Here is a 21,005-nt window from a genome sequence, read left to right as displayed (position 1 = left end):
GGCAGAAGACTCAAATAGGATCTTCTTAAATGTGGACATTAAAATGGCCAATCAACATATAGAATAAGCATCACATTATTTGTCACTGGAGAATTGCCAGTTTTGAAGTGAAAAACTTCACATTCGCTAGAAAGGCTGAAGTTAAAAAGGCTGAAATTAAGGTTAGCTGCTGCTGAGACTGGGGAGCAACCAGATGGGTTACGTTGCTGGTGGGGGTGTAACTTGGGAAGCAGGGAGGCTGAGTCTACTGAAGTGAAGTGTATAAGTAGACCTCCCGACCCAGCAATTCTTCTAAGTGTCTGCCTAGCTGAAATGAGGATGTTCACCAAGAGACACGTGTTGGAAAGTTCTGAGCAGCTTTCTCTGTAACAGCCCCAAACTGGAAACAGCTCAAATGTCGATCAAAAGAAGAATGGGTGATTAAGTGGTAGAACTTTCATACAATGGAAAGAGAAAGAACTACATATAAATGAATCTCACAGACCCGATGTTGTATAAAGGAAGTCTGACACAGAAGACTGCTTACTCGGCTTCAACAGGATGTTCAGCATCAGACCCAGCCCATGGTGGTGGGACTCCTTGGCTGGGAGGGGCCTGGAGGCAGGAAGATGTTCTCTGACCTGATCTGGGGGCTGCTTATATGGCTGAATGCAAACGTCAACATTTACCGATGTGATAAGCTGCATCAATTGTGAGATAATACCTCCAAAAATGGTGAAAAAAAAAGAATACATTATCAGATAATAGCGTGAAAAGCTTGAAAAAGGAAAATTGTGGGGACAAAATACGTCTCTTATCACAGATAATCAGAGGAGATTATAAACTGGGCTGTATTTAAATCACTTTAGGAGGGCAGAGGAGGAAAAGAAAACAAAAAAGTAAACCTCTAATTAGAGAATCCAATAATGCAGCGCTTAGGAGGGTTAAACAACAGGTAAGTTAATGTTTTTTTAAATACTTAGAAGAGTGCCTACATTGACTAAGCACTAAGTAAGTGTTAATCAATTCAGTAAACAAATCATACTAGATTCCTGTATATGGTGATTTAATATAAAATTGTGTTTCAATTTGGAAGAAAGAAATGCATTATTTCATAAGTGGAGCTGCCTCACCTGCCTACACTTTTAAAATAAATGAATGTATATTGAATATATAATGAATGTATAATATACTATATAATGCATTTTATTATTTATATTATATATTACTGTGAGATTATATAACAAATATTACCCTCATTCACTATCTTGCTTAGCAAGATTTTACCAAATCTGCTTTTTCTTTGACTATTTTCTATTTCATTATAAAAAGTTATGAGAGCTGGGGGAAATGATGTTCCTACTCCCCCCACCCCAGGGCGTGTACGTAGAGCCCAGCTCTCTGTAGTCCCACTGAAAGCATAGGGACAGAGGAGGCATGAGCGGTCCTGAGCTGGTCCTAACCTGACTGGACCTGTGGCCTGCCTTTTAGCAGTCAGGTTCAGACGGCAGAGAATCTGCCTGCAATGCAGGAAGACCCAGGTTCGATCCCTGGGTGGGGACTATCCCCTGGAGAAGGGAATGGCAACCCACTCCAGTATTCTTGCCTGGAGAATCCCATGGACAGAGGAGCTTGGTGGGCTCCCTTCCATGGGGTCGCAAAGAGTCAGACATGACTGAGCGACTAAGGCTTTCACTTTCATTGGCCCCAGTGGCAATGGCCCAAGGACAGGTCAGGGATGGTTGAGTGTGCCCGGAACAGTGAACAAGTGTGCAGAGAGATAGAGGGCCCATTCTCTGCCCCACCCCCCCTCCGCTGGGGACTTACCTGGAGTAACTTACAGCTGATGCCCCAAGCTCCTCCCAGTAACTTTTCCTTCAGAGACCACGTGTCAGAGAAAAAGGCAAATCATGAAAAATAAGCAAATAAATAATAAACCAGAACAACAGCAGCCACAAAAGAAAATGACATCAAGAATTTAGCTTTCTAATATTCACTGAAGAATAAAAAGAACACATTCTCCTTGTAGAGTAATTTATTTATTTATTCCTGGTTGTAAATTTTTTTAAAAAAAATTGAACTACAGTTGATTTTCAAGCGGAGTAATTGAAGCAACACAAAATTGTATAAATAAAAAGTTACAAGTTTCAGCCCCTGCAAGAAATAACAGCTATCAATGGGTGGATATGTAGCCTTCCAGACTTTGTATATTTCTTATATGTACACAGGCATCACATATACACACATGCATATAGCTGTGTATGCATGTATATGTTTATGTATATGATACATATTCTAAACAAAAATGAAATCACACCAATATATATTATTGGGCAATCTGTTTTTGCTTTTTAACATTTAAGAAATATTGTGGCCCTCCCTCCAGCCAGGACATAGAGCTGCTTCCCTCTTTTTTGTTTTTGGATAAAAAACATGAGGTTTATTCACACAACCATGAAAATAAACCACGTACAAATGCATGCAACAAAAATCTCACATACTGCTGAGCAAAGAAGCAAATACGAAAGAGTACATCCTATTTGATTCTATTCACGTAATGTCCAAAAACAGACAGAACTAACCTATGCTCTTAGAATCCAGATAGTGGTTAACCTTGGGAGGCAGCAACTAGAAGGGACCAGGAAGGACTTTTGGGTTGCTGGGAACATTGTTTGATACGAGTGCTGACTTCATGTGTGTTCTCCATTTGTGAGAAATCACTCACTTGTTTATTAAATATATGTTGTGCATTCATGCATGCTCAGTTGTTTCTGACTCTTTGTGACCCCGTGGACTGTAATCCACCAGGCTTTCCCTATTTGGAAAAGCAGATACCTCTATAATCCTCAGATGCCTCAGCACTAGGTGGATACAAAGTTACAGAATATTCTCAGGAGTGAATGCCATGCTTCACCCTTTTTAAAAGAGTCGTCTGCATGGCAGGCACTTCTATGAATGTTCCAGAGGCATGTAAAACTTAGGTACATTGGCATATCTGCTTTTCCAGGTGTGATTGCAAAGATATCCTTCTTATATCTGTGTAGTAACAGACCCATGCTAACATTTCTGTAGGAATGAAACCAATAAGGTTGATTGTAAAATATACAGTCATCCCTCATTATCTGCCTGGGATTGGTCCAGGACCCCCAAGGAAACCCAAATCATAGATTCTCAAGACCCTGACAGGCGGCCTTCGGCATCTGTTGTTTTCACCTTAGAGGATTCAACCAACTGCAGATCAAAATGGGTGATCAAAACCCCACCTTTACAAAGCGTGTCCCTGTGAGAGACAAAGACCTTTGGCTCACTAAGTTTTTATTTCTGTGTTTACCAGTGATTTTTTTTTTTTTAATGTATTCCTCGGGGAGATAGTACAGCTGAGGCAATTGTCTCAGAGGTTCACATCTATTTATGATTAGCATATAAAAAAGACCAGGAAAATGGCTCATTACAAAATTAATAGTAAAATACCTTGCTAACGTTAGTATTAGTTTAGTCGATAATTTTTAGACTTTCTAGGTAGGCAGATAGTGAGAACTTTATCCTTTCTTCCTAGTATTTATACTGCTTTTTCTTTTCCTTGTTAGGATCATCACGGGAACATAGGATGACTAAAAGTTGTACTCTTGGGCAGGTCAGCCTCATGGCTGGAACACCCATGTTGCATGGCCAAGTGCAACATTTGCTATGGGTTTGAGAGAGACGGCCTTTACAGGGTTAACAAAAGAATTTTGTTGTTGTTGTTGTTGTTTCATTTTTTTCATTTTTAGTTAATTATTTTTCTGTGGGGATCTCTGTCTCTGGATCTGAAGGTCCTTGCTTGCCCTGTCTCAGAGTTAGCAATGTTCTGAACAGCTGAAGCTGTTTGCAAGTTTCAGTTAAGATCAGTTCAAGTCAAGAAATATCTGTCAGTCTCCTGCACCTGGCAGGCCCTGGGGACACAGCAGGGAAGACAGTGGCAGAAGTCTCTGTCCCATGGCACTGACCACACACTTGGAATGCAGAGTGCAGTGTGCATCACAGTGGCAGCTGCGACGGGGTGTCTGGCGGGGGGGTGGGGGGCTCCAGCCTCCCTGAGATGGGCGGGGGGCTGGCAGGGGCTGAGGGACACAGAGGGTCCTTATACCGTGTGAGCTCAGACAAACGTGAGTCATCAGCATTTTAGAAAACAGTAAGAGCTAAACAGCGGCTTCCCAGGTGGCACTAGTGGTAAAGAACCCGCCTGTCAATGCAGGAGACATAAGAGACGAGGGTTCAGTCACTGGCTTGGGAAGATCCCCTGGAGAGGAGAATGGCAACCCACTCCAGTATTCTTGCCTGGAAAATCCCACGGACAGAGGAGCCTGGCGGGCTACGGTCCATCCGGTCACAAAGAGTCAGACACAACTGAACCGACTTAGCATGCATGCAAGCACACAAGAGCTAAACAGTCTTCATCTACAAATGATGCTCTTCTTATCAACTGACTGGCAAGAGCTTCCTTTTACTGCCTCTAGTTCCCCACAATAGTGTCTGGGCCTTCCCTACGTCTGAAGGATTTACGTCTTCAGAAAACCCTGCTGTCTGTGACTCAGCCCAACAATGTCTGTCTGTCCTGAGGGCCTCTTCTGGGCCGGGTGTATTATAGGTATTCTCTTTTTTTTTTTGCAAATAAATTTATTTATTTTAGTTGTGGGCTAATTACTTTACAATATTGTAGTAGGTATTCTTTACCTAATCTTAAAACCTGCTTTGACAGGTAGTTCTTGCACGTGTTTTTCAGACGAGGTGCACGTGGCAGACATGGCTCCATCGCCCCTTCTCTCTTCCAGGAAGGAACCCTGGCCAGCTGGGAGGTGCATGTTTGGGCAACAGCCCTCACTCAGCTCTTCCCTCAGGGTCAGCTTCATCCTTATGGTCAAGTGGTGCTTTTCTGGAGGTGGCTCTAGGCACATGCCAAGCTAGACAGTAGTAACAGGGGGAGGCTCTATCTGCCCAGGGTGGAGTCCCTGCTCTGCAGTTTCCTGGGCTGAGACGTGGTCAGTTCTGAGTCCTGCGCTGGTGCCCTGCCTCCTGCCCCGTCCTGCAACCCTTCCTTCTGTTTGTAGCTGTTGCTCCCCCGTGAACCTCAGGTGCCCCTAAATCCATCTCGGGCTCTGCTTCCTGGAGATCCTGACCCGCAGGGAAACTGAGGCCTGGGGGCCGCTGTATCCGCTGCTTTGATGTTCATTCACGGCTGCCGTGGATGAGGCACTGAATCAAATGTGTCCTGGGGTCCCCTGGCTGGGATACACCCCATGTTTCTCCTTCTACCTCCACCATGCATGGTGCTACCTTCTGCCCCAGAAGAGCCCTGGCGAGGCCCGGTCTTCCCCGCACATCCATGGGGTTTGCTGAGGACCCGTGATGCTGGCTGCTCTCTCCTTAGCAGGGCTGTGGGGGCCCCCTGGGGTACCCAAGGCCTGGGAGGACCACCAAGTAAAGGGCCCCGGCCAGCAGGGGATGACCCGGGCCGTGGGAGTGTTTGCCTTGTAACCGAATCACAGAGGGCGCGCCAGTAAAATGCCCGTTTTATGACCACAAATCGAGTGTATCTTTTCTTTTGGCACCTTGCAAACACCTCGAGTGCCCCAGAAGTCAGGCGAGAGAGGCCGGGCCGCTGGGCTGTGGATGAATGGGAGCTTTCAGGCCACAGGTTCCCTGGGAAATGCTCGGCCTCACCGTCTCCTGACGCTGACATCAGCTGAGTCCCGAGTCCCCTCTGCCCAGCTCGCCCAGACTGGCTTTACTGGGGCCGAGGTTTTTAAAGTCTTCAGCCTTTCTCCTTGGGAGCTACAAACAGTCAAAGAGATTGAACAAGAGAAAGGAGCCTTCATATCCCACCGAAAAATGCCCTCAATTTTGCCACGGAGATCTTTTGCGCCTCATCTGACATGGACTCAGGAAAGCGCTGGGGACACGTGCCTGTCTCCGAAACGCGCAGGCCAGGCCAGGCCCCGAACCGCCTCCCAGGTTCAAGGGTATGAGCCCTCGACACAGAGGCAGACCGGGTGTTTTGAGGCCTAATGTTAGGAAGGCCCTTTTAAAGAAAAGGATACAATACTCAGAATGAAAATAAATAGTTGTCTGGAATAAGATCAGAAATCCTCATAAATGGCTGGAGGCATGCCGGCAGGGGATCAGAGCTGTGCGGGCGCTGGGGACAGACTCCACTGGGAAGGAGCGGTCACCTGGGGTGCTGTCCACTGTCCTGTCCACCCAGACACAGAAAGGGACCCGGCCCCGGGGGAGTGGGGAGAGCTGCTGTGGGCTGGGAAGGGCCTTGGCTCTGCTGGAAAGCTCACATCCCCCCGTCTGCAAGGTTTTCTGGGCTTGCCTGAGACTGATGGTTTCTCGGGACCCAGGACTTTCAGAGTTGGCCCCTTGAGGGAGGACACTGATCACCTTATCCAGCCCATGTGCCTGGCAAGGAGCACCTTCCACCATCTCCAGGTTGGTATTGTGTGGGTGCCATGTGACAACCAGTCCACAAGTGTTTGCAAGTGTTTATTTAGTGCCTGCTGTATACCAAGCGCCACCAGCCTCCTGGGATTTCCAACCAAGTGAGTCCTCGGGAGTCAGATCCTGAAGACTGTTATTTTGCAGCAATAATAACCCTTCTGAGACGACGCCATGAATTCCATGTGTCCAGCCGTTACGTGGTGCCATGTCTGTGCTACACGCCTGACTCACATTATTAGCTCGATTAGTCGTCACGGAAGACTGAACCTTTATCACTATCCTCATGTGACCGCTGGAGAAACTGAGACACAGAGCGTCCAGACCTGCTGCCCAAGGTCTCCCAGGCAGCCAGGCCATGCCAGGCGTCCGCTGCGTGCTCAGTTCTCTACCCTTCGGTGGGCCTCTGCTTCCCCGGCTGCTCTGAGAACCGGATGGATAGAGATTGCCCAGGACGGCCCTCGGAGACATCGCTCAGGGTCCGTCACTGTTACTGCTGCTGTGATTGTGAAAGCCCCAGTTCTGTCCTTGGAGCTTTAAGTCATGACTGCCTGTAGTCCTCACACCCCCCTGTCTCAGGGTTGCTGTTCACGGTTTACAGGTGTGGATAGAGGCTCAGTGACCTGCCCAAGGTCACACAGCAGAAGAGAGTCATCAAGCAGGGTTTTCCTCTGAATCAAACCTTTCGGCAGAGCGGTGGCCCAGGCTGGCCTGGGTAGGATACAGGCAAGGTGAGCACCCAGGAGACCACAGGAAATGGCCGTTTAGGGCAGGGAGGGGTCACCACGGTGATCCCCAGGTCTCTGAACATCCTCCCCAGCGACTATTCCCACCACCTCTGCTCGTTTGGGGTCAGCACACTCAGACCGCAACACCTGGCGCTGTGTGGACCTTGGACGAAGGATAGTTCTTTCACGTGTAAAGGACTGTACAAAACATTTAAAGAACAATATGTGACAGGGACCATATGGGTCCTGCAAACCCTTACATTTTTATTGCCTTACTCTTTACAGAAAGAAGCTTGCACATCCCTGCCGCCTAAACAAGGGTCTCTTAAAAATATTGAAGCCTTTTTAAAATCAAGGTCTGGCCATATCTCTCCTGAGCCTTAAAGTCTCCAGGGACTCCCCAGTGCTGAGTGGCCACTTTCACCAGAGTCTCTAAGTGACCTTCTCAGACTTTCACCTCTGTCCAGACACAAGCCTTCTCCCTTCCAGACGTTTCCATTCCTGATGGAGCCACACGGCAGCCCATGGGAGTCCTCTGCTGTCCCTCCTCTCGGGGTGAGAGAGCCCCCAGGGGCCCAGGTTGCCAGGGTGCCTCCAGGGTCCCTGAACACCTCCCAGTGTTTCACCAAACGTTCAGACACAGCGGTCCAGCCTTCCTCCAGCTCGCCCAGAGCACCATCCCAGAGGGCAGGACGGTGCCCAGCCCTCACCCTTTGCAGGATTCGTGCCGCCGTCCAGCCCAGGTCCCACAAGGCTGCGTGTCTTCAAGACCCTCGAGGGGGAGCACACGGCCTCTTTCCTCTGAACCCCAGCACCTGGCTCAGCTCAGGGGGCTCGGCTCTGGGCTGAGGGGCTTTGGAGTCAGTCCGACTCAGTGTCCGTGATTTCACCGGAGACTCGGAGTTACAGGGGGAGGATGCTCACTGGTCCTGTCCCACTCCAGGGATGAGCAGACGGAAGCTGGGAGAGTGAGCTGCCTCCGCTGAGCCTCCTGGCCTCCAGCCCTGGGCCTCTGTGTCAGCTGTCCCTTCTCAGGCCTGCCCCCTGTGGATGTCAGTCTCCAGGCGGGCTGTCCCCAGGGCAGCCATTCTTCCTGGGACAGTGATAGCCACCTGGTGAATTTCCATGAAGTGGATGCACAGACGCGCTATGAATTTCTCAGCAATTGTCTTTAAAAGAAATTGATCTGGAAAGTTTCAGATGCTTATAGAAAGAGAAGACGATAGATGTCCATCTACCAATCGCTCAGCTTGAGCCACCCTTGTCCTGATTCATCCGTACCCCACATCCTCCCACCTCCCTCTCTGGAATACTTGGAAGAACATCTCAAACTCATAACATTTTTCAGGTTTTTGCCTTAAAAACTTTACAAGAATTCTATGTTGTCATTAAACATCGAACTAGGGTTCTACGTTTTCCCAGCAACCTCATAAATCTCTGACAGCTTATTGCTGAAACCAGGGTCAAAATATGATCCACGTACGGCCATTGGTTGGTGTGTTTCGAATCTCTGATGATCTCCTGGCCCTCTCTCTCTCCTCTTGCCCCCTTTTCTCTCTTTTCATTCTTTCCCCTCTTCCTTCCCCTTAGCAATTCCGTGTTGACAGAAACAGCTCAGCTGTCACGTGGAGTCCCAGGTCTGTACTTTGCCAAGTGCCTTCCTGTCAGTCACTGGGCTCCTCCTTCCTCTGTGTTCCCTGGAATTTGGCAGGGCTTCCCCGGCGGCTCAGATGGTATAGAATCTGCCTGCAATGCAGGAGACCTGGGTGCAATTCCTGGGTGGGGAAGGTCCCCTGCAGAAGAGAATGAATGGCTACCCACTGCAGTATTCTTGTCTGGAGAATCCCATGGATGGAGGAGCCTGGCGGGGACAGTCCATGGGGTCGTAGAGTCAGACACAAACGAGCGACTAAGGCTTTCACGTTTACTTTCACAGCTGCTGCATTGTTCACCTCTGGGATGGAATGCTTTCCGCGTGCTCTGCCCTGTACACTCCAGGACTTCTAGCAGCATCCCTGGCCTCTGCTCTTTAGATGTCAGGATATCCTGAGCTGTGACAACCAAAGCTGCCTCCAGACAAGACCAGCTGTTCCCTGGAGGAAAAGTCACCCCTGGCCAAGGGCACCGCTCTAAAGGCTGATGGGATGCAGACTTCATTTTTTTCAAAATCACCTCCTTCTCAGCGGTGGGGTTCAGTTCTCCCAGATGCACATGCATGAGTTACGTGATAAAAGCAAGCAGCTTCGCAAGCAGTGCCCTGCCCTAGCTGAAACTGCTGCACTGCCGACAAGGTAACAGCCGCGGATGGGGAGCTGATGCAAACGTGTGGTGACCATGTCCTAAGACAACAGAAGAAACAGATTAAACCACAGTGATGCTTTTTATCCAAAATCTGTGACGGTCTCCACGCATGCGCTTCTGGACAAATATGTTTTCCTTGCCTCTTTCTCACTGGCAGTGACATAACTTTGATGGACATAAAAGAAACTGCATCGTGGTTTTAGGTGGACTGCCTGGGGCTGAAGCGGGTACGAGCTTCCAGGCCTCCCTTGTGTACACAGTCTGGGTGCTGGGTCTGCGTGGTCACGATGACCACGAGAGGAGCAGGTGGCTCCAGGCCCTACCTAGGACCCAGCTGTGTTTTGATTTGTGTGGAATGAACTTTGACAGATCAGAGATAATCAACCAACTGGCTGTTCTCTAGGTCATTGTTCTAGAAAGTACGCATCTCTTAATGAATTCGTTTACATTAAAACACCAAAATTGTTTAATAAAGTTTGCTTCCCCTTCGTATTAGATGACACAATTTTGATTTTTCCCCCGCTCTGTTTTGTATTATTACAATTTAAAATGAGGAAAGCTATGTAGCGATTTCAGGTTAATTTGTTGTTATATTTGCCAGCTTATTTCACTGCATTATTAAAACATTTAGTACTGCGTGTCATTAGTATTCCAAAAAAGTAATTAGCATATTTAATCAAAAACAATTAAGAACAAACACTTCTTCCCTTTTTAAGTAATAAAATATTTACCACTGTAAAAACAAATGGAAACCAAAACATACTTTGAAGTGTTGATTTCTGAGAAAGAAAGGAAGAAAGAAAGAAAGAACAGGAAGGAAGGAAGGAAGGAGGAGAGAGAAAAAAAGAACGGTTTCTAAAGAAACTCGCCAACTCTAAACTCCAGTCGTGGATTTGTTGCCTTTTTTTTTAACTCTCTTGGGAATTTTGAATTCTGTGACCAGTGCAAAGAAATAAAATTTCATTAGTGCTCCTCAAAATAATAACAAAGGACAGTGTATGAAAAGTTATGTAATTCCCTGACCAGGAGTTTGATTTCTCAGCTGAAAATGTATTTCTGTAAGAATCCGTTTCAATGCTGAATTATTCAATGAGGCCTTGGGATGTCAGAGCAACCAGAACAGAGAATTGGAAATCGGGAGACGCTGTGCAGTTGGAGAGGTTACGGGGGCGGCGCCTCATCACCGGGTGTGGTCTGCGTCCTGCTCCCTGTCGGGGTCTCGCGAGACCCGGATCGTGTCCCCGGCCTCCACCTGCTCCCACCCGTGCCTGCGGGTCCCAGTCTCCTGTGCCCTCCCGTCTGTCTTTCCAGCTCCGACTCCTGGACTTTCTGGGCCAGTTAAACGCCAGTAGCAGGTATTTTCTCCCTCACTGAGACCGTTGCACCCTGGATCTCCCTACTTTCTCCTGTTCGTCACTGCTCCTCCTTCTTGTCCTCAGGCTCTTCTCTCAGCAGCTCGCTTGTCATGGTCTCTTTGTGCATCACCCTCTTTCCAAGGGCTCCACGTACCCTGCGCTGTGGCCTCATCATGCTTTCCTGGCAAATCTCTAAACCTTAGCCAAAGCGGCTCCCACCTTCTCTGTGTCTGCCCTTGGGCCATGGGGAGCTCCCGGGGAAATGACATGATGGGGAACTTGGTGTCGCCATAGAGTCAGGTCACCCACACGAGCACCGGCTGCGTGTTGAGGAATTTGTGCCTTTGGGGTCAGCATTTTGTCCACACGCGTGATTTAAAAATTTAAGTCTCTTCTCAAACCTTCAATTCCTATATTCCATCGTTCTGTCTTGACCTGGGTTTCCTCACATAGCTGAGCCTGAGATGAAAGTTTATGTTCAAATTGTTCTTTGGGGAATCTGATTTTAGGAAACAAGAGTACAGAATAGGAGGCAAAAAATAAAAGGGGGGGGGTCAATAGAGGACGACTTATCAAATTAAATAGTTGTAAATCTAATTAAGCACTTGCTATAAAGCTACAACAACAATAACAAAATGATTAATTAGGGTTCATAAGCAAGACTGTACTGAAATACAATGTAAGAATGGAAGTTATTGAAGTGAGATAAGTTAAAGGGCATCTGCTTTCTGAGAAAAGTCAGAGACTATGGTGCTTTAGATGCCATACATAATTATGTATTAATATATTAAATAATTTAAAGTTGACCCTGAAGATAATAATAAAGAAATATATTTAGAGATTTTTGCAGTAAAGAGGAAAATGGAGAGTGAGGAAAATGATAAATTTAAAACAATATACTAAAAGAAGGAAAATAATAAAAATAATAAAACATAAAATATGATAGGAAATAGTCTATGTAATTAATTACAATAAATGTAGTTGGGATCTTGGAGAGGTCTCAGCAAGAAGGCTCTTTTTCCATGAAACCAGAAGATGAGAGTGATTTCCTTTAGGCTTGACTGGTTTGCTCTCCTTGCAGTCCAAGGGACTCCCAAGAGGCTTTTCCAGAGTCACAGTTCAAAAACATCAATTCTTTGGTGCTCAGCCTTCTTTATGGCTCAGCTCTCACATCCATACATGACTACTGGTACATGACTACTCAAACCCATGTCCGTTGTGTCAATGATGCCATCCAACCATCTCACCCTCTGTCGTCCCCTTCTCCTCCTGCCCTCAATCTTTCTCAGCATCAGGATCTTTTCCAGTTAGTCAGCTCTTCACATCAGGTCGCCAATTATTGGTTTCTCTTCACATCAGGTGACCACAGTACTGGAGTTTCAGCTTCAGCATCAGTCCTTCCAGTGAAAATTCAGGGTTGATTTATTTAGGATTTACTAGTTTAATCTCCTTGCTGTCCAAGGGGCTCTCAAGAGTCTTCACCAGCACCACAGCTCGAAAGCATAATTTCTTTGACTCTGATCCAGTGGATGTGGGCAATTTGATCTCTGGTTCCTGTGTCTTTTCTAAATCCAGCTTGTACATCTGGAAATTCTCAGTTCAGAGACTGTTGAAGCCTAGCTTGAAGGATTTTGAGCACTGCCTTGCTAGCATGTGAAGTAAGCACAATTGTGCGATAGTTTGAACATTTTTTGGCATCGCCCTTTCTTTGGGATTGGAGTGAAAACTGACCTTTTCCAGTCCCATGGTCACTGCAGAGTTTTCCAAATTTGCTGGCACATTGAGTGCAGCACTTTAAAGCATCATCTTTTAGGATTTTATGTATTTAACCAAACCTATAGGATACGTAACAGCAAAGTGAAGCAACCATGATGTAAAATAAACTATGGCCTTTGGGTGATTATTATGTGTCAACACAGGTTCATAAACTGTAACAAATGTCCTCCCTGGTGGGCCACATTGATTATAGGGTAGGCTATGCATGGTGAGGGCAGGGCATAGGTAGGAAACCTCTGTATCTTCCCTTCATGTTGCTATGAACCTAAAAAAAGCTTTAAAAGTTGCTTTAAAAAGACTTCATAAAAAAGATACAAAAAAGAAAATAGACAAATCACAGACTGTAGGTGATGTATGTAACACATATGAGCAACAAGTTCTGATGTCTGTAATGCTTAAAAGCCTGATACCAATCAATAATGAAGAAATACATACAAATATGGGTGGAGGATTTGGGTAGGGATTTCATAAAAGATGAAATCCAAACAGCCAATAAAATATGTGAAGGTAACACATTTCATTAGTCATTTTGGACATGTAAGTTAAAATCATGATTAGATGTCTGTTCACATACATCAGACTGACAGGAAGTAAGAAGTCATCAATGCCATGCTGTTGAAGCAATGAAGTGCACTGCGCTCTGTTGGCGGGAGTGTGACTGCTCTGGCTACTTTGAAATACATTTTCGGCCACATTTCATCTAGTTGAAGATATGTGTTTCCTAACACTCAACAGTGTTGTGCTCTGGGTCTGCAGGCATTTGCAAGACTGTTTATAGCCAAATTGCACTCATCTCACATGCTAGTAAAGTAATGCTCAAAATTCTCCAAGCCAGGCTTCAGCAATACATGAACCATGAACTTCCAGATGTTCAAGCTGGTTTTAGAAAAGGCAGAGGAACCAGAGATCAAATTGCCAATATCCGCTGGATCATCGAAAAAGCAAGAGAGTTCCAGAAAAACATCTATTTCTGCTTTATTGACTATGCCAAAGCCCTTGACTGTGTGGATCACAATAAACTGTGGGAAATTCTGAAAGAGATGGGAATACCAGACCACCTGACCTGTCTCTTGAGAAACCTGTATGCAGGTCAGGAAGCAACAGTGAGAACTGGACATGGAACAACAGACTGGTTCCAAATAGGAAAAGGAGTACGTCAAGGCTGTATATTGTCACCCTGCTTATTTAACTTATATGCAGGGTACATCATGAGAAATGCTGGGCTGGATAAAGCACAAGCTGGAATCAAGATTGCCGGGAGAAATATCAATAACCTCAGATATGCAGATGACACCACCCTTATGGCAGAAAGTGAAGAAGAACTAAAGAGCCTCTTGATGAAAGTGAAAGAGGAAAGTGAAAAAGTTGGCTTAAAGCTCAACATTCAGAAAACTAAGATCATGGCATGTGGTCCCATCACTTCAGGGGAAATAGATGGGGAAACAGTGTCAGACTTTATTTTTGGGGCTCCAGAATCACTGCTGATGGTGATTGCAGCCATGAAATTAAAAGACGCTTACTTCTTGGAAGGAAGGTTATGGCCAACCTAGATAGCATATTTAAAAGCAGAGTCATTACTTTGCCAACAAAAGTCCGTCTAGTCAGGGCTATGGTTTTTCCAGTGGTCATGTATGGGTGTGAGAGTTTGACGGTGAAGAAAGCTGAGCGCCGGAGAATTGATGCTTTTGAACTGTGGTGTTGGAGAAGACTCTTGAGAGTCCCTTGGACTGCAAGGAGATCCAACCAGTCCATCCTAAAGGAGATCAGTCCTGGGTGTTCATTGGAAGGTCTGATGTTGAAGCTGAAACTCCAATACTTTGGCCACCTCCTGCGAAGAGTTGACTCATTGGAAAAGACCCTAATTCTGGGTAGGATTGAGGGCAGGAGGAGAAGGGGACGACAGAGGATGAGATGGTTGGATGGCATCACTGACTTGATGGACATGGGTTTGGGTAGGCTCTGGGAGTTGGTGATGGACAGAGAGGCCTGGCATGCTGCAATTCATGGGGTCACAAAGAGTCAAACATGACTGAGCGACTGAACTGAACTGAACTGAACTGATCAGCACTTGCTATAATTGAAATGTTCATCCATAGTAAAATGGATAAATTGTGATATATGCATACAGTGAAATGCTGCACTTCAATGAAAATTTACAAATTACAGCTCTACACATTTAACAGAGACATTTTTTTAAAAATGATGTTGAGTAAATGAGGTAAGATACAGTAGAATGCATAAGTTCAGTAGAATGCATAAAGCACACTCCATTTATTAAAGTTCAAGAACACACAAATCTTTGCTCTATATACTTTATCAATGTATTTGTAAGTTATAAAACCATAAAGAAAATCAAGGAAATGATTTTCATAGCAATCAAAATGGTGGTTATTTCTAGAGGGAAAAGATTGTGGTTAAGAAGACATAATTGGAGTTCTGAGGAGCTAGAAATATTCTATTTCCTTAAGACCTGATGATAGGTGACTTTTAAATAACTTTATCCTTATGTCATAAGGACTTTCTCTGCCTACGTATGACTATTAAAAATGAAGTGATTATTGTGGAAACTTGATACCAATAGGTTAGGAAACTTAGAATGACATGGATTCTTTTTTAAGAACATAAGAATTCTCAAAATTGACATGAGGATTAATAGAAACTCTGAGTGACCTATTAATAATCTACAAGTAAATTAAATTTAATTTAATATTAAAAATCTACTCCCAACACATCATCCTCTGACCTAGGTTGCTTTGTAGGTGAATTTGAATTTTACCAAAAACTTCAAGGAAAATCTCACTGACTGTCTCAGCATGAATTTGAATCTCAGGTGATGACTCAGAGAAGAGTTCCAGTAACACAAGCTTCACACTGATACCAAGAGAAAGACAAGAATTATCCAACAAAGGAAAAATTTAGACTTTGCTTGCTCCTAAATACAGATTTTAAAATGCTAAAAATAATTGGCAAAAGAAAGTAAAATAATGTTAAGAATTGTTTCTTAAAAGCTCATTATGGCTTAATTCCACCCGTGTAAAAATGATTTCATGCTAAAAAGCTGATTAAGTTAATAGATTTGAGGAGAAAAACTCTATGATCAACTTCTTACAGTTAGAAAAAGATTAATAACATCCAACACACATTTTAATCAAAAATTTTAGCAAACTATGAAGATACATTCCCAAACCTAACTACCAAAAAATTCTACAACAACCATTATGCTTAAGAGTAAGACACAATAGAAGCAGTATAACCTTCTAGATTAGAAAATCAAGTGAAGTCGCTCAGTCGTGTCTGACTCTTTGTGACCCCATGGACTGTAGCCTACCAGACTCCTCTGTCCATGGGATTTTCCAGGCAAGAATACTGGAGTGGGTTGCCATTTCCTTCTCCAGGAAATGTTCTCGACCCAAGGATTGAACCCCAGTCTCCCGCATTGTAGGCAGACGCTTAACCGTCTGAGCCACCAGGGAAGCGGAAAAGGTTTAGAAAACAAAAAACAGTATATAAAAGTCCATCTAACATCATTTTTCCTAAGCAACAAAGACCCTAACCAGGGCAGAGCCACTATGAGAACTAATAGGAGATTCCAGAAGTTTCCAAGAATCAAATTTTTATCCCCCAAATTAATACACTCATACTCCTACAACAAGTAATTATAAGTAAGATACAATTTATTTTACAATAGCCAAAATCTATAAATTAATCTAAATCTAAGATATGTCAGACAGTTGTGAAGGAAATGCAAAAGTATAGTGAAGAATTTAGACCTAAATAAATGCACAGATAGAGAGCTCATAGAATTAAAGACTCAGTAACAGAAAGAAAATAATTTCTCAGTTAATAAAAACACCGAGTTAATAAAAAAAAAATCAATTTCAGTAAAAATCACAAGAGTGGTTTTCCCTGGAAACTTGTTGTCCATTAAAATTTGTAACAAGTATGTCAAGGGTCAAGGGCCAAGAAAATTTTGAAAAAGCATTTAGGGACATCTACCAGATATCAGGGCTTATTATTTGTACATAAATGGAAAAATGGATTAATGGGATAAGATACAAAGTCCCTAAGAGTATCCATATTTGAATACTATTTAATATATAATATATGAAGTGATAGCATTCAGCTTGAGAGAAGTAATGAATTTTTTAAATAAACGGTGCTAAACCTAATGATTATTCTCATAGGAAAGAAAATAGTTTCACCCCTACATTTTATCTTATGTATTGGACTCTAGACCTAAATGTGAAGAACAAACCCAAGGCCTTGGAGCCTTTCTTCTTTTTTCATCTTTTAGATGTTCAACAAAACACATACACACAAAAACCCAGGCCATGAATTTATCTACATTTAAGGTGAAACGATTTCTCACAGACTCAGAAACACCTACATCTTTTAACTGATAATGCTGACCATCAAACAGCAATAGGAAAACTTGCAAAATTCACAGGAAAACAGCTAAACCCTGAGAGAAAAGCAGACGGAGATTGTGAACAGACAATTCACAGGACAATTCACCTTGCCCGGGTGCCCAAGTCAAAAATCTCATAGTCATTCTCAATTCCTCTGCTTCTTGGTCCACACTGACTCCTTCAGCAAATCGTGTTAGTTCAGCCTCTAAAATATAACCTCAACTGGACTAATTCTCACGACTTGACTTTCTCTGATACTGAAGAATCTTATCCACAGACATCTCCCTCCAGGACTGGAAATTCTTACCCAGCCTCCCTCTTTCCGCCCATCCCCAGAGCACTATAAAAATCTATATGTGGTATGGTTTAGGTCTCTCTTTAAAACCCTCTGACTTATCCAGTCACCCTTGGGAGAAAAGCATTTTCCACCATGACTAAAGACCTACAGGACCTGGCCTCTGACTTCCTCTCCAGAATCGCTTCAGACCCTTTTCCTCAGACACAAAAAGCTCTCTGGGGCCTCAGAATCCAAAACATTCTTACCAACACTTTGACTTAATTCAATAATTCTCAAAGAAACCATCCCAATGACCGGAAACTATCCAAGGGTGCCTCCAGCCCGTCACCTCCACAGCGCGACACAACTCCCCTTTAACTGCTTACCACTGCCTGCAATCAGAGAATAATACAGAAAGAGCAAAGGATAACATCTGATTCCCCAGTAAAAAGTGAGCTCTGGGAGAAGAGGACCTTCTTTCCACTGCTCACTCCCCCCAGCATCCCCATCACAGAGGACAAGGCTGGGCATTTAATGTGTGGACAGTGTCTGTGCAATGAGAGAAGACTCCTCAACCTCATGCTAACCAAGAAATGCCAATTGATGAAGCAAGGAGAGATGGCAAAGTTAAAACATCCAGTGATGGGGTTTGTGAGGAGGTGGAGAGGTGAGAGCCCTGTAGGCAGTGTCCTGGTTTGACTTGGACCACTCGGCTTTACACTTTGCATCTGGTGTAATTACCCAGAGACAAGTCTGACTACCCAAAGTGTCCTGCTGTGGACAGGAACTTATATGGCCTCCCTGGGTGTGAGAATTGGTGCAATCATACTGTTGCGTGGCTTGGCAACATCCATATCTGATGAAGACGGGCAACTTCCCAGTCCAGCAGCTTTGCTCCTAGGTGTGTGTCCTGGAGAATTACTCATACATGTGCATTAGGGCTTTTTTTTTTACAAGCATGTGAATTGTATCTATGTTTCCAAGAACTAAAAACTGAAACCAACTTCCAAACTCTCTATAGAGAAATAGACACATCAGTTATATTATAGAATAGTGTGCCAGTTATACTGAACTAAAGCTACATGTATAAATCTTGAAATCATACTAAGTGAAAAACCACGTTTGAAAGAATCTTCAGTGTATCTTTCCATTTATGCAAACTTCGAAACCAAGCATACATTTATTATCAATGGATATGCATGAATATGTACTGGGTGGGCCAAAAAGTTTGTTTGGGTTTGTCTGTAAGATGTTATGCAAAAAATCTAACGAATTTCTTGGCAACTCAATATATAAATCTGATCAAGATGAATGGATACCCAATTATTCCAAGGGAGTAATTGCCCTTAAATGGCAGTAGTGATGATAATGACAGCTTTAACTATACATAGAAAGGTTTATTTTATGAAAAAATCAAGGTTAGAAGTGAATATAGCAAAAGTTTGCATCTATCAATATCTGAGTGGCACCTCAATAGCATGCATCATATTACTCTTAGCACTATGTGCTATATTTGAAGTGCTTCATAATTAAAATTGCAGAAACAATTAAAAAGAGAAGAGATGAATAATTCAGAAAACAAAAATATGTAAATGATAATTCAAAGGGCTGGTGTGATAAGCATTTTTTAAAAATCTCATCAAATAGACAAAATCCTGTAGTATAATAAGAAAAGGTAAAAACATAAGCAAGTAGGCACCATGGCAATTTTAATAAATTATAAAAGATTGCTGTGCACAGATTCATGCTAAAAAATTCAATAATTTCAATGAAATATTTTAGGAAAAATAGGAAGAAACAAAAACTGAGTAATCCAATAATAATGAAAGAAATTGAAATAAAATTTCATCATCAGCACGTACGTTGTTGTAATACTCCTTACCTGTTGATAGATCTCTAGCTTGACACCACGGCCCCTGTGCCTCTTCATGTCCCAAAGCCTTGGCCCCTTCCCGGGATTCCTGGCGAACCCCCAGTCCAGCAATTAAGGCTTCCAGAACCCCTCTAACTCTCACAGCTCCCCATTCCGTTCCAGTTCATTCAGGCTCTGGGTCTGACTGGCCTGGGTCTGTTCTATGAATATGGATGTCACTCCTGCCCATGTTTCATCAAATATTGCAGATCTTATGAGAAACCAACAACTTGTGGATTCATTTTATTATTCATTTCATTCATTTTAGAAGACTAAACTGTAAGATCCAAATCCAAAAAGATCACACACATACTCCCACCCCCTACTCACACCTACACACAAACACAGACGTAAAACTATTGACCAGTGTTACTTTTGATCATAGGTATGAAAATCCTAAAAAAATAAGTATACTAGAAGTATACTTTTTATATTAAAGAAGTAGAATAGTAATAATATCCCAATACATGCTTTCTAATACTGTCCTAGTAGAATAATACTAACAGAATAATATCCTTCTAGAAAAGAATGATCTACTACTGTGAATAGAACTTATTAGTATAAGTTATCACATCAGCAGATGAAAGAAAACAGAAAATAATAATTATTTTAGATATCTAAGAAATATCAGAAAAAATTTAGTGTCTAATCCCAATATCAAGGCAGAATATTGGATTGACTGAATATTCAGTCAGAATAGGACTGAACGTATAATTCCTTGGTGTTTAAGGACATCTTAGCTCTGTAATTGATCCAAGTAGGTAGTGTAAAAGATGTAAGGCATTTCCATGAAAATGAAGAACAGATTAAGGAAGTGTATTTTCTCCGCTCAACTTTGACACTTTCAGAAAATTCTAGTTATTGCCGTAGACCAAAGCAATAGTCGGGTTTTTCTGTAACATCTTATGGAAGTAAACTGAACAAACTTTTTGTCCAACCCAATGTAAGAGTTGACCTAAGAAGCATAATCTCCAGAAAGGAAGAGACAAAATAACATTTATGGGCACATACCATGGTCCTTTGCTAAGAGTTCATTTTCCAGTGAAATAGAAAGAATCTATTGAAAAACTAATTGGAACTAACAAGGGTGTTTGGTAAGGTGATCAATCATAAAATAAACATTTAAAAGTAATGGCTTCAACAGACTCACACATATAGAGAACAAGCTAGTGACTAACGATGAGGGGAGGGAGGTGAGGGGTAATATAAGGGTGTGTGTGGGGGGGTAAGAGGTACAAATTATTGGATATGAAATAAGCTCTAAGGGTGTATTGTATGACATGGGGAAATAGTCAATATTTTATAATAACTATAAATGGAGTATTACCTGCAAAAAGAAGAATATGGAAAAATGCCCTAATAAAATGCATGTAACTTATGCACATAAAAAACAAAATAATCAAATCAATGATTTCAGGTTATAAAACTAAGTGATAAGATTTTCTTCACTTTTTTTTTTAGCAAGCGGAATGCATATGCTTTTAAAATCTTAAATAATTCAAATGTACTTTCTCATGCATCTGCAATAACCAGCAGAAACTAAAATAATAAAAAGGATCTGTTTACAAATAAGACAATGAATCTAGTACCATAAAATAAAGTTAATTAGAAAGGTGCAGGGCGCATGTTTAAAAACTACGAACCTGCTGATGCAAATGAAAGCATGCTACTGTCAAGATATCAATCCTCCTTGTTTGATTTCTTTTATTGGTCCATCAACCAAGAGAGTTTCAAAAGAGTTCTGATGAGGCACAACTGACATACAATAAACAGCATATATTTAAAGAAGTA

This window comes from Giraffa tippelskirchi, chromosome 2 (genome assembly GCF_054371585.1).
Source record: "Giraffa tippelskirchi isolate mGirTip1 chromosome 2, T2T-mGirTip1v1.2.pri, whole genome shotgun sequence".
Taxonomy (NCBI): Eukaryota; Metazoa; Chordata; class Mammalia; order Artiodactyla; family Giraffidae; genus Giraffa; species Giraffa tippelskirchi.
This window is presented reverse-complemented; position numbering follows the sequence as displayed.